The 25,308-nt window shown below is 38.4% G+C and overlaps 2 long non-coding RNA genes across 2 annotated transcripts; one reads left to right on the forward strand and one right to left on the reverse strand.

Moving 5' to 3' along the window:
• Positions 4,396-18,009, reverse strand: LOC110394401. Its single transcript, XR_002435594.1, has 3 exons — positions 17,924-18,009; positions 5,329-5,454; positions 4,396-4,505 (listed from the first exon to the last, which is right to left on the reverse strand). It is a non-coding gene; the product is annotated as an uncharacterized LOC110394401 (long non-coding RNA).
• On the forward strand, positions 18,080-25,064 carry LOC110394935. The gene is made up of 3 exons (XR_002436044.1): positions 18,080-18,157; positions 22,927-23,065; positions 24,606-25,064. It is a non-coding gene; the product is annotated as an uncharacterized LOC110394935 (long non-coding RNA).

Consider the following 25,308-nt stretch of genomic DNA (forward strand, 5'->3'; position numbering starts at 1 on the left):
AAAGCATCTCAGAACAGACAGAGGATATTGTATCATTTGAGAAGCAGTTGTGAAAATATTTTTTCCCTAAAGCCTTCAAATAAATTCCCTATTCTTAAAATAGAGATAATCTAAATTCAAGAAATTTGTTTGAAAACAAACAAAAGATCCTCAAGAGAAAACAGTAAAATATTTGGCTCTTAATTTCAGTTTTGAAACATGGAACAGAGAAATGCCTAATGATATCTGATATAGTCCCTCAATTTTAGACATACATACTATTTGCGCTGGTTTTCAAATTAGGTCTGAACCCCCCCCCCCGCTAATTCTTTTTTTCCTTTAAAATTCAACTGTCTTTAGAAAGATCGCAATGATATTTGACATCTCTCTGACAGGAAGGCATTTTCTAAATAGGCACTTTTTTATATTATTATTTACAGAATACAGGCTATAAAAAATATGAATACAAATTTCCAAGAGAAAACTCGTAGGATGAGCACTGAGTACTGGGCTAAATTCTACTGAGTTGGGGAGAGTTAAACCTGTTCTCCCCAGCTGAGAATCTGACCTGCTGGTGTTTAATTTGGAATTATGCACATTTGCATGACAGGTAGACATAAAGCTTAATTCAACAGCTTCTCATCCTTCTCTTTCCTATATTTGTACTATGCATCAATTAGTCTCTTTGAATATTCATATTTAGTTTACATACCTTTACTTTTTACATTCATCTTTTCAATAATTATGTTCTGAGAACTGCAACAAAGGCAGCAAAATCATTTGTAAATCTGATTAGTCTTGTGTACTCTGTTACCTTGAGGCCCTACTCCTTCTGAAGCTTTTCCTCTGGCAGAAGAAAAGTTTCTGTAGTTTCAAGTCATGATTTGTTTTCTTCTTATGGATCTTAATCAAACTTCCTATAACTCATATGTTAGCTAATATTTATTATTATTATTTAACTTAATTTGAACACATATTCTGAATAATGTTGACTGTTGTATAGTAAAAAAGCACCAAGTCCTGCCATGATAGATCTCTGGTAACAAACAAATGCAGAGCTGAAGACATATTCTTGCAAATGATTTAGTCATTATCACAGTATAGATTGCCATGCATAAATTTAGGCATAGTGATCTAGGAATGTTATGCCCAGTGTCAAGTCATTAGTTCCCTGGAGGTAGTTTAGGTTTTAAGTTTGTGCCAGCCCCACTGTTTTTGGGAGAAACAATGGGAGATCTCCCACGTTTGGCATCTGAAACATTCATTCAAACGTGACAAACAAAAGCACATCTAAGAACATCTGAAAGGGCTTGGGAATCTCTAAGTTTTTAAACAGTCTCAGATCCCAGCTCAGCAAAAACATTGTAGATTTTGGATAGAATCATAGTGAAGGGAACAGCAAAGTCAAAACCAAAAGGTGCCAGGTATATCCCAACATCGTCTGTTGTTGACCAGACAGAGAAATTTAAAATCCATGTGCAGCTAAAGAGGATGAGGTCATGAAAGGGAGTACTGAAGGTATGGAAATATCTTTGGAGTGAAGGAGACTTCAGCATAATGAATTAACTACTTCTGGATGTGCACAGGAGAACTGGTAAAAATATTGTTGTGCAAACCAAAAGTGCAGGGTTTTTATGAAGTTTCATGCCTGGCCATTAATTTCTGACCCCACCAAGTGCACTAACAACATTTTGGAGATGAGATGAAAAGCAATGGACAGAATTGGGATTAAAAGCTCTTCTTTTGGAAGAATTAGTGGCCTGAACCTAAGGGAACAATGGCAACTCTCTAAAGCTGACTTTATTTATTAAAGCAATATCTTGTTTAGATATATTTTACTTTTACTTAAGGAGAAATTTAAGTTCCAGAGCCCAATTTACCAAAGGGAAACAAATTCATAATTTATTCTTCTTGTTTGCAAAAGCATGAATTACACTGAAGAGTTTCTTGCAGCCTGCTCATAGAAATGGTGTTGAGAAATCTTTCAAATTCTGATTCTAATTTTTTTACACTCTCATTGACCTGAGCATTCTTAGAAGGCCCAATATCCTAGTCAGAGTGCTGGAAATCAGAAGGCCAGATATTTCAGTTTCTCTGAACTTCCAAATACAAATAATGCTTGGAAAAACTGTCAACTAATTGAGGGACCAAAAACAAGTTATGTATTGTCCCGAGAGACTATGGTTCTGGTACCAGCTCACGTAAGAAGTCACTCTTCCTCCTCTGGCAGGAACCATGGCTCTTTACCAGAGTTTTTTCACCCCTATGGTTTGGAAGCTCAGCTGCTTTCCTCTGAGACAGTTTTGCTGTTATGCATCGATTTTATGACTTGACAATTCGAGGGCTGACAGTCTAAGTGATGCTTTGAAAACGTTTGTATTTTGTTGTCAGTTGTGCAGTGGGTTGAAAATGAAACTGAAGAGTGGAAGGACTAATTGTAGCAAATTCCTACCATCTGAGAGGAGCAGTTCTGGCAGGGAGAACAAGTAGTACAGAGCAAAAATATTATGTCATATACCAGTCACAGATGAATTGAAATGGAGTAGAAATATTTGCAAGCAGATAAGTCACTTGTTGTTGGTAGTGGATACAGCAGTTACTTTTATGTTTACATTTGTGAAGCACATCTCCATGTAGTTATAGATCACAAAGGTTTGATTTTGCTGTTCAGAAATCCAAAGGCAAAATACTTGGGATGGAGAGATAGGTCTGCAGATTGCATGTCTTCCAAGGACAATATGTTTGTCTGTAATTTGTCTAGATGACTGCCGCACAATGCAGTAAGTAAAACCTTCCTCTGTGGAAAAATATGCAAGTCATTTTATCTTAAAAACTGAAGCAGAAACTGATTTAGAGTCTGTTCCAAAGCCAGTGAGAGTCCTTTCACTGATTTAAATTGGATCGAACTTTAAAGATTATATGTATTATAACAGAGGCACTGAAATATGCAGTGGTGATGTGATCATAGAAGAATTTCATCTGGTTATTATTGTGAAACAAAAGATAGTGTAGATGGATATTTTAGTGCATGTTGACTAGAAATTCATCTGATTTCAAGAGGATGACAGACTCTAGAAACACCGAAAGTGAGAGATAAATAGGTCGAATACCAGTTTCAATACAACAAGTTTGCTCAGCATCAATTAAATGATTATCTAAATGGCTCAGAAGCACAGACTTTCAAACAGACAATCATAGAAGACAATATATATATACGAGTCTGGGAAAAAAAAAAAAAGGAGCATTTTAAAATGTCTACTAAGTTTACTCATTCTGCATGTCTCAGTTATATGCTGAGTCCTGACCGACTTCATGGCTATTAATGAATCAAAATGAATGAGCACAATGTGGTTACTTGGGCCTTACTTACTTGAGGCCTCTCTCAATGAATCTTTGCAATGACTAGGAAAGAGTGTTGTAGGGCTCTATTCATCTTTCTTCCCAATGTACTATGCTGATCACAGGGCAGTGGCAGTTACAATAGTGCTAGCATGCACTTCTCAGATAAAGAAGGAACATTTCTTCCAGTGTAAACCCTTTTGACAAGGACTTTGCCCAGTATGTATGCAGCCCCAAAATTCTTTGTGATCACAAGTCAAAAATAGTATTTGCCTCCTCTCACACTCACACACCCATATGCGAATGTCTCCTCTTTATCCTTTAATATCATTTACTGAATCATGATGAGTGACTGTGATACTATCTTATATGCCTTGTAACATTTAAAGACCAGAGAGATGACTGTACAGAACAGTCTGGAATAGGTGCTTGAAGAACAGGTTACCTTGAATTGTTTGTTTAAATCATCCCTTTATGTAAGAAAAGTAATGACGTAGAGTTTTTAAGGCAGGAATATAATGCTGTTTAGTATCTTGATATAAATATCTTAAAGAATTCTCAATCTGAGTGAAAAGAAAAATTAACTTCAGCTCACAGAAGGTCTTCAGTCACTAAACTAGCAGCTTGAAACAACCTACTCCTTCAGCAAATCCTGAATAACATTTCTTTGTTTCACAAAGCACAAACATCGTGAACCTTGTCTGCAATGCACGAAACACATCTCTGCAGCCTTTTTCACAGAAAGGCTTTGGGATTAATTGTATGTGATGGCATACTATCTGTGAAAGATCTCATGTAGCAACCCTGGTGGGTGTCCTGGCCTGCACACTGAGCCTGGCAGATGGGACACTGGGTGACAGCAGCGCAGCTGGGAGCCCACCTCTGTGCTGTGAGCTGGAAATAGCTCCAGGCACAGTTTTTGTCACCGTTTCTCAAAGGAGATTAGTTCGTTTTTGACAATATGTATATGAGTTCTGTTTAATGTGGCTGGGATCTGCTAGACTCACTGAGTACGCATTTCACCAATATATATACACAGGCAGTAACTCGGCTTTACAAAACATAAATAGCTGTCTCCTACCCCCACACACACTCCTTGGCAAACTGCTCACTGAGATGTGAATGGGTCCAAAGTGACTGCAGGTGTCCCACGGGTTATTGTCTTGGCCTGCAGGTTTCCATTTTTCCTGAATGAGTTTTCCGAGGGAAAAGAAAGAGAGAAACAAAAGAAAGAGACAGTAAGTGTCTAGGGAAAGCAGCAAAATAAGCAACATGCATTCCATTGCATTTGTGCTTTTTGGAATAGGGAGGGAACCCGGCATCCCCAGTCTAGCTACATATTTTAAAGAGCATTATAATGTGACGTTTGAAGCCCAAACAGGGTTGGAATCTGACTGCAACTAGTTTATGGCAACAGATATTGTCTGAAAGGTCCAGGTAGACTAAAGACATATATGTGGTAAACTGCAGGGAAAATAAAAAGTGCATTGTACAATATAGCTGTAATCATAAAGCACAAGATGTACTGAGTTACTTTACAACCTTTTTCTTCTCCAGTGAAGAAAGCCTTTATAAGTCATTTCTGGCTGTGCTAGTCATGAATTATCACTGTCTGCACAAAGGAAGATAAATATCATAACACATCATAGAACATCTCTCCCTTTAAATACTGTAAATGGATAAAGATATAAAATCCAGGGAGATACAAGAGGAATCTGAAGTTGTAAGTGAATAACTGAGTCACAGGATAAGAAATGAATTAAGCCAGAGTGTATTGCTTTGAAAGCAAAACTTTGATATGAAATTTCTCCTATCCAAATGATGGATGAAGAAAAGAGTAAGAGCCCAACTGTAGTTGTCCATGGCTAGCAATGAGTTCTCTCATCAAACTTACAAAGCAGACTTTGTGATACACTTCAAAGAGAGTTCACTTGAATAGCAAAGACAGCAGGGTTGAAGAGTTAATAAATCATAGTAGGAACAATGACAGGCATCTTGGGGGGACAGTACCCATCTCAGCCAGCAAAGCTGCAGCTGGGGAGAACATCTGGGCAGATACTTCCTCTCGCTTTACGCAGCAGAAGCAATGTTATTGCTAGTGGATATCAGAGAAACAGAACAGAAGTTGTGGAGATCCTGAAAAAACATAGATGTTAGAAGTTATTAATATTTCTAATTTCTATAACAACTACTTAATTACTCTTCTGAAGCAATAGTTAAAGACGAATCTAATTCAAGGGCAGAACCTTGCATGAATACCCACGCATTTAGAAAAAAAGAGAATATAAAAAAGCACAAACAATTAATATGAACACGCCTACAGATGGATAAATTTGAGTACTGAGTCCAACAGAAAATTTTCAGATACAGGAGGAAGAACTAGCATGGTTAAGATATTAAAATTCATATTAAAATAAGATTAAGAGATAGAAGAAGTGAGCTTCAAAATGAAACATTGATATGTTCCCTGTCCACTGCAGAACTAGATGATCTTTAATGTCTCTTCCAACCCAAGCCATTCTTGATTCTGTGTTAGTAATAAAAGTCATTAATTATTTAATGTTTTCCAAATATGTTCAATTTATATAGTACAGCGGTAGTATTCAGAAGAAAGCTTAATAGGATGCATCTGATCTAAGAAAAAAAAAAAAACAACAAGGTTTGTGTTTATTTTCACTGGTAGAGGGAAATTTCAGGGAGGTTTTATGTGAAAGTAGTAACCTGTTATGCTGCCAGTATGTTTATCCTGGCCAGATTCAAACCTGAACAAATACAGATAAATACAGGACAACCAATTCCCCTGTACACCGATGAACAATAGTATTATTGGTTTATAATCCATGACTTCTTTGATTAGTCTGCAGTAAAAACAGAAACAATGTTGCTTCATCATAGTTTTCAAATTTCAGAGAGCATACTTCTGTTTTAGCCTGCACAAAGGAAAAGCTGGAGATCCCAGTATGAATTCTCTGATCTTTAAAACCACAATAAAATATGAGTTAAAAAAAAAAAAAAGTACATTAGAATGAAATCTTTGTTTGGTATAATGATATATCAGTGTCATTTCCATTACGGAAATTCCCCAAGGCAGGTTTCATTTTGTTTTGCCCTGAAATCACCACAGGTACGCTCTTGATTTGAATGGCTGGTTTACTTGGATTATAATGGAAACTGGCACCATGTGGCTGAGTCTATTCAAGCAAATGATTTCATCAGTATGGCTTAGAAAAAGATCTTCCTGATCTATTAAGAATACCTCACTGTTTGTAAGGACAATTGCAATAACCCAACTCAGGAATTATGTCACCTCTTTAGGAAAGTGATTAATTGGAATAAAAGGAACTTGCTGAGACAGTGGTCTCACACAATTTATGAATCACTGCCTACACTTCCCTTTAGATCTACTGCTTCATATCAGCTAAGTTAAAGCTTAGCCAAAGGTTAACTTTCCCTTTACTAATTTTTCATATAACATTGCTATGTTCCTTTTCTTTCTTTGTTACTTCTTTGCCATTTTTAAAGTGTACTCAATTGCACTACATTGGCCAATGTTATTTTTTTTTCTCTTACTTTCCTGGTTAGCTTCATTGTGGAGTTTCTGTGAATGAGGTGGTGAAGCTGTAGACATACCAGGAGTTTTGTTGTTTAAAAGACAGGACCACATTCACATTATGCTCTTTTTCATTAAGCCAGAATGGCAAAAAATTGTAAATTCAGATTAAATTGAATTTTAAGGAAAGCATCTCTGTAAAGCACCTGATTCATAGTGTCTATTGAAATTTTACAGACTGTTGCAATCTCACTTAAAGTTGTTACTTACCAGGCACCTAAAATACAACATAAATTCCAGGCACTGTTTTATTTTGCCTACTTTTTCAGGTGTTAAATGCCTAACCCTGTAGCTTATCTAAATTCATTAGGTGCCAGAAGAGTTGTCTAAGTACTTAATTTTTTTAGGCATATATACTCTAGGGAAATATACAAATACATTTATCTATCAACTAGATCAAGCTTATGTAGGAAGATATGATCAAGATTAAGTAGAAAGATATTTTATTCCTCAAAAATAACTCAGAGAAATGCAAAAAGTTAGATATCGTTACAATTCTGGTTAACTTTGTTTAATACCATCATAATAAATATGGTGCTACTCAGCTTTTGTGTCATAATTCAACTGTCAAAACACTCACCCAGGAAATGATATATTTTGTTATTCAACTTTAATGGGATCAACCCCATATCATTTTGAAAATGTCCTGTCCACAAGTCATGAGGTATTCTGATTTAAATACCTTTACATTAGAATGCAACCCATTGTGCAAATAGATGGGCAAGATTTCTTGCTGCATCAGAAAGGAGGAAAGAAGAAACATGATTTTAACTTAGCTGCTGGCACACTTACCTGTGACTGTAGTCTTCTGTTTGTTGGAATAGTTATACATTACACTTCATATTGTTTCCAGAAAGTAACTGAAGCTCTCATGGAGATAGAGACCAAAGCTATAGATGACTTTGCAGCTGGGAACCCTGGGTGAGGATCAAGCCCCACATGCCTGCAGTCCTTTTGGGCACACTGCTGTTGTACATCTACTGGAAGAGTGGCCCAGCTTTAATTAGAAGTTTGGAAATATTCTCCCTGCTGATACCCTGTAGCTCAGCTGCAAGGGCATTTCTGAATGTTATATAGATTTAATGCCCCTTGGGTGTGCAACAGTTAGTACCTGTGTCCTCCCACATCATGGATGAGTGTGTAAAACCACTCAGCCATTGTGGAAAAACAAGCAGCAGAGACAAAAGTGTTAGTGGAGACAATTAGCACATCCTATAGTTTCTCTTTATAGTAGCCAAAGATGGCTACTGTTTTATTTCGTGGAATGAGGAGTAACTTAAGTTAAGAAAAATAGACTGGCTTCTTCTGATCCTCAGATGCTCAACTTCTTGACTTAGTACAACATGTAAGCTGTTCTGTTACATTACTGTTGCACTGGAAACTGTGTATTTAAAAATTTTATGGGGCTCATCCGAATCAGGCCCCAAACCTTGATGAACAACATTCTACCTTTTGCAAAAATGTAGGAGAAATATTTAATTCAAGAACTGTGTTCTAGACTGAGCTGGACTTGACAATCCCTGTGGGTCCCTTCCAACTTCGGTTATTCTATGACTACTCAAAGGCTTCAAAGCCAAAATTACCATCTGATGATTTTTTTCGAAGCTGGAGAATAAAACATCTAACACCAAAGAGAGTTCAATATTATATTTGTTTCATTCAAGGATTTTAATGTACTGAATATTAAGTGGAATACAATCACAACACCAAAGTAACAATTCAAAGATACCCATTACATTTATGCAGTAATACAAATATGATAGTACAGTTTTTAAAAATATTGACCAAAACAATGTGAAGAAAGTCTCAATGAACGTTCACAATAGTTTTGTTTCTGACTCTCACTATAGCTAAGAGATCATCAATGTGACTGAATGCTTTTTGTACATCTCTTTATGACTATGTATATACATATACATATATTTCCTCTTTTGCTTCCTGTGGAGAAACAGGTAGGATGTCCACATCACAGTGCATGTGGTAAGATCAGAGTCCAGCTATGTATTGCAGCCTGCTGTGGTTCTGATGAGTTTAGTGGATCCAGTGGACAAAGCCTGCTCATGCACAGCAAGATTTGATGAAAACTAAAGTGTTTACAACAATAATGGTTCAGTCAACCTAAACAGTCTAATGACTACAGAGGGTATTGAAGGTCAAATCTATTTTAGTATTACATTTTTGTAGAAATATGTTATAAATGCCATAGCTTTTCATAATCTCAGAAGGATTTTCACTAGTTGATCAATTTGTTCTTTTCACTTCAAATTGTCACTGGAGATGAGCCAGGGCTAAAGGGACCAAGATTAATTTGGCAGTTGTCTTTCAGTCAAGAAAAAATTATGATGTCCAAAAGATTTTCCAAGGATGATATTTAGTTTTAGAACTTGGAATTTTTAGTTTTTATAGTGAGCAGATGAAGCCCTAAGTTATTTTTGAAATGTTAATACATTTTGTAGCTTTGAAACCAAAACTAAACAACAACAACAAATAGGAAAAAAAATAAAAGAAAGAAGAGAGAGCAGGAAAGAAAAGGAAAATAAAAGATCAAATACTTCACTTGAAGTCCTTCTGTAAGATTACTTACTGACTTGAATTTTATGTTGTATTACTGAAAACAGATGGAAAGTAGCCTTCGCTCTGACTAGTCTGATGGTGGATAATTTCATGAAAAACAAAACTAAAAAAAGCATCCATGCTTATTGTTCATCATTTCTGGAGTTATAAAGACCTTGTCTTACTTTCACATGAAGATGGTGAGATAGGTCTCCAGAAATCTGTTGTCTGGGATAGAGAGCATGTGGTACAAGGCCAGAAGGGTTATTGGCACATGGCAATGTGCCCAAAAGGAATGTGTATTATTTTGTAGGAGTTTGTTCTGCATTCTGCTTATCATTATATTTGTGTCTTGTTTTCTTTGTGCAAATCAAAGGAAATCACATCTTCTCTATGAAGTGTAAAGTTCAAACTAAGTCAAGGTATAAGTTTCATTGATGCACAACATCCAGTACTAGAAAAGTAACATTTTGGTGGATGACTGTGTTCCTGTGATGGAATAAAGTCTGCGACAGATTTGAAGCTACCATTTACAAGACTAACTGCATAAATGAAAAGAAATCACACCACAGTATTTCCTGTTGGCTTATACTGGAGTGTTGAATATAACTGGATTTGGACTGGATTAGCAGACCAAAATTTAGGACTGCTCCTAAAAAAAAAATCTCTTTAAATAGGTCCTTAGCTCATGTCTGGATGATTAGCCTTGAATATATTATGTCTGCCAAATTAAGCAAACTTTCTCTGTATTGCCTGGTAGGAAGGGAGATATGGTTACAATGGTGTCTCCTTTATAACTTGCATGACCTTCTCTGAGAGATTTAACTTTTTCTTCATTTTCTTTAAGTGTTCAGATAATGAAGTTTGACCTTCTAAAACAATGTACACAAGAAACACTGTGCTCAACACAGTAAATTTTACAGTTTCCCTCATAATGACAGATGAGACTTGTCAATGAGCCTAAAGAATAAGGAATACCCAAACACCTGGCTGTGAATTTACCCTCTTTTTCTTGGGAAAAAATCCCATTGACTATTTAAAACAAGAAAACATTTTTTGACATCAGAAATTACAGAAAAAAGAATAAACAGCTGCCTCTTTGTTTACTAGCATTCAGACTAAATTTATTTGTTTGTACTTGTACTGGAAAAATGAACAGATACTGTTTGTTGTTTCAGATCACTGGCAAAAAAGTACTGTAGTTGATCAGCATTGTCATTACCTTGCAGCTACAAGGAGAGGTTGGCTGCTGGCCATGTTTTAATATATTAATAATAATACTTAGCGCTGTTCATCTCAAAAGCAATTTACACACATTAACTAATTAGGCCTCAGAACATTTGCATGATAGGTGAATAACATTCTTCCCACTTTAAAGAGGGGTAAGTGGAGACACAGAGAAGATAAAATCACATTTTCAATAAGAGTCTCTAATTTTAATGCCCATCTTGTGACACACTCACTGGATTTTCCAAAGTGTTAAGCATCTTCAGCTGCATATGAACTCAGAAGAGGCAGCAAGTGGTCTTCATCTGTGTATTTCAAGATAAAGGTGCATTTTAGTTGCTGTTTGCAAATGGAATAATTCAGTAAATGCTTTGGAGATTGTTAGCTTTCATGCACATTCCCTGTAATCTGTATTTTTTGCATGTCTGTACCCTGGGTTATTTGAGATGTAGGTGCCAGAGCTTAGGACAAAATCTGGAATGAACCAGTGATGAATAACGGAGGGTGTAAGCTGCCAGGCAAAACACTTGTTTAGAGAAGAGGATAAAAAGCATTGGTAGCTGTGTAAAGATGAGCTAACCTGATTTGTGAATTTGTGGGGTTTTTTTGATTGTTTGATTTTGGCAAGAACACTTTCCATTTTATTTTCTGCAATGGGATTGATATGAGTTCCTGAGGTAGAACCTCAGGCCTTAGGCTTACAGTAGCAAAAAAAAAAAATAAATGAAAGTACAACTAAGCCCATATTACACACCCTAGGAGTTGCCAGTCCTAGGGGAAGACAGGACAGAGAAGACAATATAGGGTGAAAAAATGTGCCAACATTTTTACATTCCTTCATATAGATCTTGCACAACAAAACAAAATAAGAGAAAAAAAAAAAAAGGACTGGGTAAAGAAGAGAATGGCTGATTCTTAGGGACTGACACAGAGATGTTCATTCTTGCCTGTGGAGTTCAGACACCAAGGAGATTGGTACTTAGGTAGACTCTTAGAAGCTGGCCTTGCTCTGCACCTTAGGCCTCCTGTCACACTTCCCTGCCTGACATAAATTGATTTTGAGACTATAATGTTTCCTGCTTGCTCTTTTCAGAGTGTTTACATTCTCCTTCTCTGCTTTGCATTCAGCAAAACCGTCCTTCTCCCATCACTGGGGATGCTTCAGCATTTTTGATAGATGGACGTTCATGATGCCAATGTGTTACTTGCACACCACAGATAAATCTCCCATAAACAGAGTTCCACATGGAGAGCTGCCAGCCTCCAAGGGCGATAAATAAAAATAGGGAGATAGGAGCTCACCTGGTGCTGCTCAGCCACTGTCAATGCGCTGTGACAAGAACTGGCTGCCATCACATCCCACAACATAGGAAGCAGCTTTTATTTTTATTTGCTGTTAATGAATCTTGTGGAAGTCTTAATCTGTGATTAATTCCATAGTCCTGCTCTTTCACTAACTAACAGATAGATAACGTATATGTTTTGACCCTTCAGCCCTTATCAAAGAAAACACAGTAATGTCCTGAGGTGCAGCGTGGGAAATTGGAAGGCTGGTGTCAGTCTGCTATTGTAAATAATTAAAAAAATAGAAGATTTTTTAATTAACCAAGATCTAAACCTTCTTCTTTTGCATTTAAAGGAAGCATTGCTCATTGTAATGGGATGTGCTGGCAGAAATCCTTTGGAGTACTATAGAGACAACATAAATACACCTTGAGAACACTTGTTCTATTGAAGCTCACTGGCAGTTTGCAGACTTTAAAGAATATCTTTTGAATTCTCAGCGAAGTAAACCATTTGTTGCAACTCCAGCCTTGATTTAAAGAACTGCTGACACCTCCTGGAAAACATTAAGAGGCATCTTATTAAATATTCCAACAAATATTCTTTTCTGTGTTGCTGGACCTGCATATTGTATCACTCTTCAATTAAATTATTAAAGGCTGACAAAACAGAAACAATTCTAAAGCGATGAAAATAGCCTGCTGGGGTTTGTGTGTTTACTTGTTTTTGTTGGTTTTAGGAAGGTTTTTTATCTTGTCTCCAGGGTATAATTCACGATTTGTACAAAATCCTGCTTTACAGGTGTCCTTCAGGGGAATCCACAGGAAGAGACAGTGCTGTCAGAGACTGCTGGCAGGGTGATGGGATTTCACTGATTTGCCAAAGCCAATGTGAGGAGTTCATGCCATGACCCCAGAGGTCTTCCTCGGTTTTTGGAATTTATTGTGCATACGGAGAACCAGCAAGAAAAACAGGAGGAATCTGCCCTGTGTTTGTCAGGGCTATACCATCCTTAAAGAGGCAGTCCCCTTAGTTCCCAGCTGTGATAGAGCTACCACTTCTGGCACCCTGGAATGTTTTCTTTTTGATTGCCACGGGTAAAGAAAGCAGATTTTGGGACAAAACAAGAACAAGCACCGTGTTTTCAATCCAGGGTCTTATAATTCAACAGAAATAACAGACATCAGAGGGCACAGAATGTGCACAGTTTTTTTGCATTCTTCAAGTTTTAACCAATCTGTCCACAGACAGCATTTGACAAGAACATCAGAGCCTGTGGATGCAGAATGGATGCTATGGGCCTGGGGTGGCCAACACTAAAAATGAGATGTGTTTTCTGTATTAGGGAGAAGGCACTGCTGTTTGGTTTGGGTTCAAGTAAAGGCTTCTACTGGAAGACCTGGAGACAAGGCTTAAAAAAGGAAAGTGCAAAATCATATAATTTTAATTGTAAAGAGCAGAATCACTGGTTGGTCTTTTAAATATATATACACAAGTATATATATTATTATTATCATTATTACTGTTTTATTCTGGTTTTATGTGTGATTTTTTCCTTTTCTCCAGCTTCAGGATATTCCTAGGAACTGAAGCAAACATCTCCCTTCCCCTTACATAGATATTTGTGAAAAAAAGGTACAGATATATGCACAGTTTTTAAGGATAAACACAGGAGCTGATAGTATGAAGTATTAGCAGTCACTAACGGGACTGACTATAACTTAAGACATTTCACTCATGCTAACCATTCCCAGTTGCCCTCTTTCTGAACACTAATACAAAGAAGGATTAAAAGACCAGTCTTTATTTACTGCTACTATTGTTGAAATTGTTAGTTTCTCCCAGTCATGTGTGCAAAGCTTCCAGATGAAAAATTTTCTGTGAATATAGATCATATTTTTGCTGTGCTTTTCTTTCAGGGATGGAACCTTGCATGTGTGTACAGATCCCCTGCATGCAGCTGGCACCCATGCTTGTCGGTTGGTCTAATCATGAAGAAAACACAGGACAGAATCCTAATGCTGGACAATGAAAGGTGCAACCCTGTAGAGGAGCAGTGCCCCACAGAGGAAGGAAAGCAATTCCTAAAGTAGATGTGCACACCACTGAAGAGGAAATCTCTTTCCTCTTCGTATTCTCAAAATAATGTGAAGGAATACATTAAAATATGTCTGCAATGGTATGCCTGTGTAATTCAGCAGTGTTCTCCATTTATGATCACAACTGAAAACATTCTTAGTGTCCAGTGTTATCAGAATGTTTGCTCTACAACACTACACACCATTAGCTACAAAGTCCTCCTTGACAACCTATGAAATATTTAAGCTGTTATGTAAAAGATTAAAAGCCACAATAAATGAACAAATAAATAAAATAGCCTATATTGTGCAAAGGGAAGTGAAGAGGAAAGGTTACAGGTAACCCAGAGGAAAGGTTGCAGGTAACCCAGGGAGCACAACACTGGTTTAGTGAAAGTGCTCAGAGGAATAAATCCCATGTCACCTCCCCAAAGCAGTGGTTATCAATATGGTTTTGGGAGAAGTTCATTTCCGAGGCCAGGTGAATGAGACCATCACAAGATTGCTCAGAATTCATGGGAGTGTCAGCACTGCCCACTCAAACATTGCTCACTTCTCCAAGACTTCCTGGTATAAACCCCTGAAGCATGCACTGATGAAGTATATTGACACTACAAAAATTGAATCAACAGACGACAACCAACACTTCCATCGGGCCACTAAGGGAACATAAGCAAAACAGATACCCCAAAGCTCTGACACAGGTTTTAATTTCTGTGTTCCTGCGGTTTAAAACAATCCAATTCCTTAACACCACCTGCCTGCTGAGGAGCAGAAGGCTTCAAACTGTGAGACTCATATGGACTTTACAGCAGGGATAAAAAGAAGTGAATGGAATGATTTTCCACCTCATCTGTAGAAGAAGGTGCTGTGAATAGGATAGAACAGGAACAGCAGACTGATGAAGGACAAACAGGCAAATAATAGGGAATGCTAGCAAAGTTATCAGTGGCAAAGGGCAGTGTGATAATAATGTCACTGAAGTAGGTCACAGGGTATGTATCTACCTTCTGGACTCTGCTGTGCAGCCAGTGCAGGGCATTTGTGAGCCAGTGTCACTGAGAGCCCCAAACAACTGTTCTAGTCCTGTCGTCATCCCTCTCTGAGAATTGAGTTTTTGATGCCAGCCAACACAGGATCTCACAGTCTGAATCCTGCCATGAGTTTTGTTGCTGTTGTTTTAAGAGGTGCCTCTACTACCAAAGCAAGTTTGACCTATATAACAGACCAAGTAGGTCACTGAGTGCACATTGAACCATGACAAATTGATTTTGAACCATCACTTATCTGGCTATGTTGCTGTCAAGGAGGATACATCAGTGTGATTAATAAATTATTTACCAAATAGATAAAAGCATGCTTCCCCCACCAGAGATTCTGGAGGGTTTATTGTTTTAAGCTGCTGCACTAATTGGGCTGTACATTTACTTGCAATTCCAAGGGAGGCGAACGTTAGAGGAACAATGCTCTTTACTGCACATGGTGGTGACACAGCAGAGGCATCCCATGAATGCCTACAACAAATGATGCTCAGTTTAGTGTTTTGCTGGCACAGCTCCCAAGTCTCCCTCCTCACACTGGTCTCCGTCCAGAGCTGCCTCCAGCCTGGCACTGGGAGAGAACCAGCCTCATGGAGGCACTAAAACTTTTTTACCCCAGATGTCACTAAGAAGGGAGAGACAGCTTCAAGACTTCACTACATAACCTCTTTCTATCTTAGTAATAATCCCGCCCTTGGGAAGATTGCTTCCCTTGGGATCTAAACCATCACATTGGAAAAAGTACCCTAACAGGCAAGAGTAAAAAGGGATGACAGAACCTTTTCCCCTAGCTTAGAAGACATTGCTCCATCCCCAATTCAGAACTCAGAATAATTTTCAGAATAATAATAATAATAATAATATAATAAAGGAAATTAAATGATGAAACGAAGTAAATAAGATACATATCATCCCAAGGACCATCAGGAGGAAAGAAAATGCAGGAACCCCTTCCAATCCCAAGGTATATAGCATCTGTCTAGAAGGTACCAGTTAGGAGTACTGACTCCTGCAGAGTTATTTGTACCCTAGAGTAAAAGAATAAATATCCAAAGCGGCTTAAAGCAAATGCAGCTTTTAGCAACTTAATGACCATTTTTTCGAGGAGGAGGAAGAAGGCTCCAAAGGCAGAAAAGACAGAAAAAAAAAAAGGGAAAAAATAGCAAAACTAGTTTTCCAGTTGCAGCATTGAGATAGAAGTAGAATGTTTGCCCTTGCCAAAAACTATTTGCAGCATCCAAGCATTCAGCTTTTTCTTTCTCTAGTGCCTTGAAAACCCCTACAAAGGAATGCTGGCTGTGTCAGATTCTCACAGGAGAGACAGCCTGCCTGGATTTGGGGTTATTGAAGAAAAGAGGTCAAGAACCACAGTCCCAGATAAAGATGTAAAATGTCCCAGCACTTGAATCTATTTATTAGCTTATTTTCTGTGAGGTATCCAGTAATCCTGATCACTGGAGAAAAAGGCTATATTATGATGATTCTTAATTATATACAGAAGCAACAGATTGATTTATTATGCCCATGCGCTGCTGTTGGTATTTCATAGTGTTTGCAGTTCTATTAAGCTACTATGCTAAGTTTCTGCATGAGTTGTCTCTGTCATCTAAGACAGTATCTCTGGCCAAAAGCATCGTTTTTCCCTAAGTACTTGTGCTTCTGATTCCTTTTGTATGCCTTATCTGTGTCATTCCTCCTTGCTGGTATTGTTTTATATGGGAGGACAATTGTTCACCTTCAGACCCTGAGTTTGTCCTCAGTGAAAAAATCTTTTAAAGACGGGAAACTTCAGGGTAATCTAAAATGCATTTTAATCACTGCAACTAATTATGAAGAGCAGTAAATCAGTGAGGGTCAGAGCTCTAACACCTTCCTGCAAATGACAAAGAGCAGCGTAGCTGATTGTAATGGGCTTACTCCTGTAAGTGGCTGCCCATTACTTTCACTGCAAGATTCATAGTCTCTTTGAAAAACTGTCTGAAAGACCATTAATAAAAGTATAATTAACTAGAAAACTGAAGACATTATTTCAAGAATTCCTTCAAACAATGAAAAAACTTCATTTATAATGGAGTCTGTGCATCAAAGCAGTGAAAATCTGGGTAACTCTGTGTACTGATTCATACCAACAGGTGTAATCTCATTTAGTGCACTGGGAGCTAAGGAGGCCCAAGAGAGTTTGTTGACATTCAAGCACAACTTACTCCATGCTCAAGATCCGTGCATCTCTAAGAGGAAAAAATTAGGCAAAGGTGGCAAGGAGACCCACATCAATGAACAAGGAGTTCAAGAAAATACTCAAATGGAAGAAGAAAGTCTGTGGAATGTGGAAAAGGGGTCTTGATGGAGATGAAAGACAAGAAGAAAGGCTTATTTATGTATATCAGTAAAAAAAGGAAGAATAGGGAAAATATGGGTCCAGTGCTGAATGAGATGTGTGCCCTCGTAATAGAGGGGACAGAGAAGGCAGAGTTACTGAACACCTATTTTTTTCTGTCTCTATTGCTAAAACTTCCCCTCTGGATTCCCAGACCCTGGAGATAAGAGACAGTCTAGGGAAAAGAATTCCTCTTGGCTGAGGAGGATCTGGTCAGAGATCATATAGGCAAATTCAGTGCACACAAATACATGGGTCCTGATGAGAGGAACTCACAAGTGCAGAGGTGTCAGAAGTGAGAGTCAAGCTACCTTCTATCATTTTTGAAAGATCGAGAACAGGAGAAGTGTCTGAGGTCTGGAGGACAGACAGTGTTATTCCAGTTTTCAAAAAGGGTAAGAAGAGAGCCAGGAAACTACAGGCCAGTCAGCCTCACCTCTGCCTCTGGGAAAGAGATGGAACAACTAATTCTAGATGTCTTCTCCAAGCAAATGGAAGAGAAGAAGGTTATCAGGAGTAGCCAGCATGGATTGACTAAGGGGAAATAAGCCTTGACCAACCTGGTATCCTTCTATGATGTCATAACCAGCTGAGTAGATGAGGGGAAAGCGGTGGATGTTGTGTAGCTTGACTTCAGCAACTCAAGTGTGCTGTCTTCCACAATATCCACGTAAGCAAGCTTAGGAAGTGTGGGATAGATGAGTGGGCAGTGAGGCGGACTGAGAACTGGCTGATTGGCAGAGCTTAGAGATTTGTGATCAGTGGCACAGAGCTTAGTTGGATGCCTGTAGTTATCTGTCTATAGGTACACACTGTGGAGGAAAGGAGATATTCTTTATTACATTATGAATTATTGTTGCAGATTTCTTTTACTTATATTTTTACATGCCATTTCAAGTTAAAAAAAAAAAAACACCCACAAAGAAATGGCATTTGTAACATTCATAGAGAGGCATTGACTTCTAAAAATTCCAAGAAAACTCTAATTAGGAAAAAGCACCTTGCAAGAATAAATAAATAAAATAAAAATAATAAAAAATAAGGCAGCGTTCTGGATTTAAAAACCTGTCAGTATATTGGTTGTACTAAAATGGATTTTTGTTTCTTAAATATTTGATTTATAATTAAGAATCTTTGTGGTGGATGACGTTACTGTATTCAGCTTCCACAAATCCCAGTGCTGTTTTCCCTTGAGCTACTGCATCAAGATGGAAAAAGTGAGCAAGATTTAAAAAGAAAAAAAATCTCTTCTTTTATTTATTATGTTTGAGCAGGAAGTTTACCTTTCTTCTTCTTTTTTTTTTTTTAATCTTGATTTTTTCATCTTTCATTAAAATGCAGTGTCCTTTAGTTGATAGCATTTGGGCATCCTTCCCGAGTCTGCCTGACAACATCAATGGTTAGCTCTTGAGCTGCAGTGACCCCATAAGCAAGCTGTCCTCTGCTATTCTGGCTGCACCTACTATTACTCAAGCAGTGGGAGCCAAACAAATACGACATTTGGATCTTTCCTACTTGTTCTGTAAAGCACCCCAGCATGCATGGTGCACGGACACACTGCATAAGAAATCGACAGTTCCCCACGATTACACAGCAGGGCATGAGCACTGGCAGCAGAGCTGAGAACTTAACTCTGGGGTATATGGTGCTGACAAATGCAGAGACATATTGATCCTCGGCAGTCTGTCTTATCAGCAAAGTAGTAATGGTCTGCATATTAACACAATAGCCTCATAGGTTACAAAAGACAAGAAAGGACGCTGGAGCTAAGTGCCTAGAGGGTGAGCATGCTGTGCTAACTTCACACATAATGCAGAAGGTTAACCAGCCACCATAGCTTGGCTCAGAAATCAGACTCACCAATGGTTATTTAAGCAGAGGAATAAAAGTGATGGTTTTTGCTAAAATGCTTGTGCTGGGCTGCAAACTGCTGGGGCAAGAAAGTCAATTGCAAAATAGCAAGAACTTGCAAATTAAGCAGAAGGGAAATGAGATCCATAGATGCTGTACAAAAGTGTTGGTTAAAAAGTACCGATTACAAAATTACTATTGCTTAATGAGCACACATCTCCAGCTGGCAGAAAGGAGAGATCGAGCTCTCACTTGATTCCTAGATGCTCAGGTGACAGATGATAATTCCCTGCCTTCTGAGTACAGGCTGGAGGTATCACTCTAATCACCAGTCCTGTGCCAGATTAGTTTGTCAAGTGACACTGAGGAATGATGCTGCAGTGTAGGGTGATTCTGAGTGATTAATACTGCAAAACAACTCTTGCATGCATCCTCTAGGTAATGTCTCCAGCCCCTGTACAGCACTAGTATAGGTTTGTAAACAGTACAAGAATCAGACTGCACAATCAAAACTTCAGAGAAGTCGAATTACCTCTTCAATATACGGATCTGTATATTATCTGTGAAAACAAAATGGTAAAAATGCTCAATGGAACATCATGATATCCTATAAAATTTCATTTTTCTATGAAACTATCACAACAGACCAAAGAATCTAAAGAGTCTGTCCCCTTCCTTCTTGTAGGTCCCCTTTAAATAATGAAAGGCTGCTATAAGGCCTCCCTGGAGCCTTCTCTTCTCCAGGCTGAACAGCCCCATCTCTCTCAGTCTGTCCTTATAGTGGAGGTGTTCCATCCCTTGGATCACTTTTGTGACCCTCCTGTGAATATGATCCAACAGGTCTATGTCTCTCCTGTAATGAGGATCCACATCTGGACGCAGTACTCCAGGTGAGATCTCACAGAGCAGAGTAGAGGGGCAGGATCAGTCCCCTTGACCTGCTGGCCACGCTTCTTTTGATACAGCCCAGGATACACTTGGCTTTCTGGGCTATGAGGGCACATTGCTGGCTCATGTCCAGCTTCCCATCCACCAGTACCCCCAAGCCCTTTTTGGCAGGGCTGTGCTCTACTCTTTTGTGCCCAGCTTGTATATGCAGTGGTGGTTGCCACAACCTGCATGCAAGATCTTAATGTTGAACCTCATGAGGTTCACCTGGGCCCACTGTTCAAGCCTGCCGAGATCTCTCTGGATGGTATCCCATCCTTCAGGAATGTCGACAACACCATGCATCTTGGTGTCATTCACAAACTTGCTGAGGGTGCACTTGATCCCACAGTCGATGTCAACAATGAAGATATTAAATACCACCAGTCCCAGTACTGTAAATACTTTCCATTATAATTTCAAATGGTCTGTCCATTATATCAAAATTTCTCATGAAACAGAAATTCTGTTTCCCAGGAAACCTTGGAGTCTTTTTCTGTATGTTTTTGTCTTTTTCTATTTGCTTTTATTTAAGATTGGTCTAGAGATTTGTAGAGATAATCTTGTGTAGGTTCTCTGGAGTCTAAGCTAAAGAGATCTAGATGATATTTTCAGGGATTCTGAAAGTATGGTTTACACTAGTCAGAGAGGTACTTGTTCTTTTACTGGAAAAAAAAATAGGGAACTGAAAAAGCTCACAAGTTCATTTGTAGCTCATAGGAATCCTGGCTGACGGTTGGGGCTTTTAGTCACCTCACTCACATAAATACAACCCATCAGACTCAACAGCCGTGTACACCTTGGATCTAAATTCACTGCTAAGTACTTTACGAGGACATTCTGCGGGGGATGATGAAAACAAAATGTGATGAATTTGATGATTTCATTATAATTTTAATATCATAATGCATCACTGATATTCTTGCATTTCTTCATTCCAGACGTTGTCAGCATAGTTAGGATAGGTTTCAGGGTAGGGAAGGTATTGCTGTCTCAGTACAGGATACTGTGTCGCTTTGCCCACGCAGGATCTAGGAATGTCTCCCAAAGCCCCTGGGAACTGAACTTGGTCCACTTTGGAAAGATTTTGTTTGAGAAATGTCATCACGTTGTGTAGCTATGTTGCTAGCTCCTTCCTGCTGGTCTGGTACATTGATTTTGAAGGCAGCATCTCAATATATCTGAGATCAAAACCTGCCCTGTGGAATAAAGCAGATTCACAAACTGCATTTCTATTATGGGTTTTAATCATAGTCGTGACATTTTCCCTATGCATTCTTCTGTCAGAAGGAAATATTTTCACTTTTTTTTTTTAATAGAAGCAGGATACATTGCAGAGTCAGTTGGATCAATCACCACATTATAGCCAATATTATTGATTCTATTATGTTCAGTAACGCAGTATCCAGTGCTGAAAATATCAATGTTCAACACTTATTAGATAATTAGGCATATTGATAAAAGTCAATAGTAATTAATAATTTAATGTTCAATTGTATTAGCAATGAAGTAGGTTAGCTGCACACTCTTAGATGAAATCGAGGCTCAGAGCATCCCATTTCACTGCTTTAACAAAAGACGCATGGATATAATCATAAACCACATGCTCACACTGATTGCTTGTCAGGAGGTTGAAGAGCAGTAAAAGCCTAGTTGTAGTCTAAAATTCTTTTTAAAATCTTCCCTTTATTTGTTTATTCATTCATTTGTTCATTTTTATGAATACCAAAATTTTTTTCCAGGAGTAGAGGTACACCCAAACAGGGAGTGCTCTGACCCTGCACAACAGCCATCACTGGGGCTGAACCCAGACTTATAGGGGCAGACAAGGTGGTCTGAGGACAAAGTGAGCACAAAGGAAAAAGTTAAAAAACCTTTTACAAGTAAATGGCCTTTCCCCCCCTAGATATGTAAAAAATATATATATTCTTGTTTTGTTCCTACTTCTTGATGATGAATAGCTTGTACTGTTCTTGTTTTGTAAGATTTTGTTAAGTTGCTGCATGCACTTACACATCTAATACGTCCATGCTGAACATTGAACTGCACATACGCACACACATACACAGGAAGTCTACCACAAAATTTTGCATTGAGATGCCCACCAGCTAAAAAGCTTTAAAGCTGTCACTGATTCAGGTGACAGCCTTAACATCAGGTTACAGGCTTGACTTGAAGTAAATGACATCTTTTCCTCCATGTTCTCATTTGTCATTATTTGTATAAAGTAGACCTGCAACAGTGAACTCATCCCTAAAAAGTCTGAAAGCCAAACACAATACAGAAACACCAATCATCCCCCTTTTTTTTTTTTTTCCAAAATGCACGAGGTTTATGCCGTTTTTCATTCCTCTGACAGTGTTATTTGTAAACTATCCTTTGGCTCTGCAGAGGTTTAAAGTGGCTTTTTGCAAGCTAACAGGCAGCAGACAGCCCTGCCCATGAAAATGCTGCCTGCAACGGCAGACTGATTTAAATGTGTGTAGCTGCTCTCCTGCATGCAAAATAAAGCAGGTGCTAAAATATTAAACTCTACCACTGTCCACTATTCATTACATCCAACTGGTGCTGTCAGAAGCAAGCTGCTTGACTAACTGGGGCCTGGGATTTAGTATGACATCTCAACTCTAATTACTCCTTCCTCCTGATTCATTTTTTCAGCCTCAGACTTTCAAATTCAGCCTGGATTTAAAGTGTTGTGGGCACAGTTTGGTATGCAAGCTAGAAATGTGATGGCCTCCGAATGCAGAAGACAGCAGACCATCTTGGGGCTACTGAAGCAGTTTGCTATGAGGCTAAGGTAATGTAGCTTGCTCCTGGGTGTCTTTGTGGCCAGAGTCTAACTCACTCTTGGCAGATGTGTCGAGTCTCATGTACTGAGCACAGGAGTTGCGCAGCTGGCTCTGACCCCAGCTCCCTGCATAGCCCGCTGTCACCGATGCTGCCACTCTGAGGCTCTGCCCCATCTGCCAGGTGCAGATAGGACGTTCCCTGGCATGAAGGATCACAGAAGTGACAGCTTGCATATTGTTCCCAGTGCAATGCTGCGCTCGGGTTGGTGACAGCAGATGATTCAGGTCACGTGGAAGGGCAGCTCCAGACTTCCATGCTGCACATCTGCACTGTGAGCAAACCACAGATAAGAAATTGCAAAGAAAATCATCAGAAGCATTTTGAATAAAGGTACTCTGCTACAGGGTTAACCTTCCTGTGTAACTTACATTTCACCAAGAATAGTCCCCAGTGTCCTATGAATCAACAGCACAGATAGTAAGAAAGATCTTTAAAGCCCTCTGCAAGCTGCTGTTTTCTCCCCTAGTATGTTTACCTATGTTGAAGAATGAGAATGTTTTGGTGACATTTCTAACATATTATGATCTTTTCTTTTGATTTCTTTTTTTTGGATGTAGAGTGGGAAAAAACCCTCTAGTTTGCATTTCTTCTCCTTTTTCTTCATTTCCTTTCAGAAGAGAAAGAAAAAAACTTGAGAATGTTTTGCACTGTAGTGAAAATAATGGTTTCCAGACTACTTAGAAACTTCTTAGAAACTTCTTTTTCTACCTTTTATTTTATTTATTTATTTATTAGATTTCCAAATTCCAGTGTTAAAATAGAAGCTCTACGAGTATTCAGGGCTGATTTTGGCTGGCTAACTTGTATTAATTATATTGTCCCCGGCTTTTTTTGGATAGATTTATTTCACTGTTACTTAATGTGCAGGAAGAACGTATCTTTTTCATAGAGAAAGAAATACACTTCATAGGGAAATAAATACATCTCATAGACCATTAAAGCTGCCTGTCACTAGGCAGTAAGGTGTGAGTCCCAAAGAGTGTTTCCCCAAAGCCCACATTTCAGGTTATGTGACAGGAGCATGCTCCATGTCAGGCAGCTTAATACGATGCAGGTGGTTTGCCACTGCTGTATGAGTTTTCATACGAAATACTTTCTTTAGTACCTGTGAGATGTCAGTTCATTGCAAATGCCTCCCAGTACCAAAGGTATCTCATTTAACTTTCACGTTTTCTTCTTACTGCCCACTGAAGCACTGAGATTCTAGCTTTTATTTCCTGAGTAAGGTGACCTGCCTTCTTCACTGCTAGAAATATTTTCTGGTGCATGTAGGAAATTTCTCACCTGGAAAAAAAAAAAAAGTCATGAGACTGAAATGGCTAAATCTGATATTAAAAAATTATATCTGTAGAGCATAACAATTAGATTGCCCTTTTTCAGCTGTTGGGCAGCTCTGCAAGCCCTTTACCAGCTCTTGATTCAGGTAGAAGTGGAGCCATAAATTCTTATTTTGATCAGCTAAACCCATACATTCTTATTTTGTTCAGCTGTCATCGCTGCCAAATGCACTGGGCTTATGCAAGATGAAGAATTTCTTAGAGAAGAACAAATTCATCCTGGTATTAACAGCTCCTATAATTGAGGAAATTGAAAGCATCTGAAATAAAGATGAACAAATCAGATGTCTACCATTTATCACACGTAGTGAACACCTAAGTCTTCACAGCTTTTTTTCTACAAAAAATTTGCTTCTATAATCTGTGATGTCAATCCACAAATTGGAAATCCCATACTGCAGTATTTCCTCTCCTATGTGAGACAATGCACAGGATGTTCTTTCTGTTTTTCTGCTCTTTTTACCCTCCCACTTCCATTATTTATTTCCTTATTGTATTTCTCTGTTGACTCACTGATCCTGTTTTCCACTGCAAAACATTGACTTTATAACCATGTCTTTTGAGTCACTGGTTTGAATGGGTCAAATTTTCAGCTGAGACAAATAAAAAATATTTCTTCTGTATTGGATTAATTTGTTGTCATTATTATTTATTAAGTTCAATCTGTTACCTCTGAGGATTTAGTCAAGATAAGGACCTTTTCTGTTGTGTATTTTACAAATGTACAACAATATATTATTCCTGCTCCTGACTATTTATTGTCCAAATAGACAAAGGACAAGGCAGAAGAAAATAGCATACAAGGAAGTATTGGAAAAAAAAAAAAAACATCGGTTGTTCTTCTGGCTATTCA

Source organism: Numida meleagris, chromosome 2 (assembly GCF_002078875.1).
Source record: "Numida meleagris isolate 19003 breed g44 Domestic line chromosome 2, NumMel1.0, whole genome shotgun sequence".
NCBI lineage: Eukaryota > Metazoa > Chordata > Aves > Galliformes > Numididae > Numida > Numida meleagris.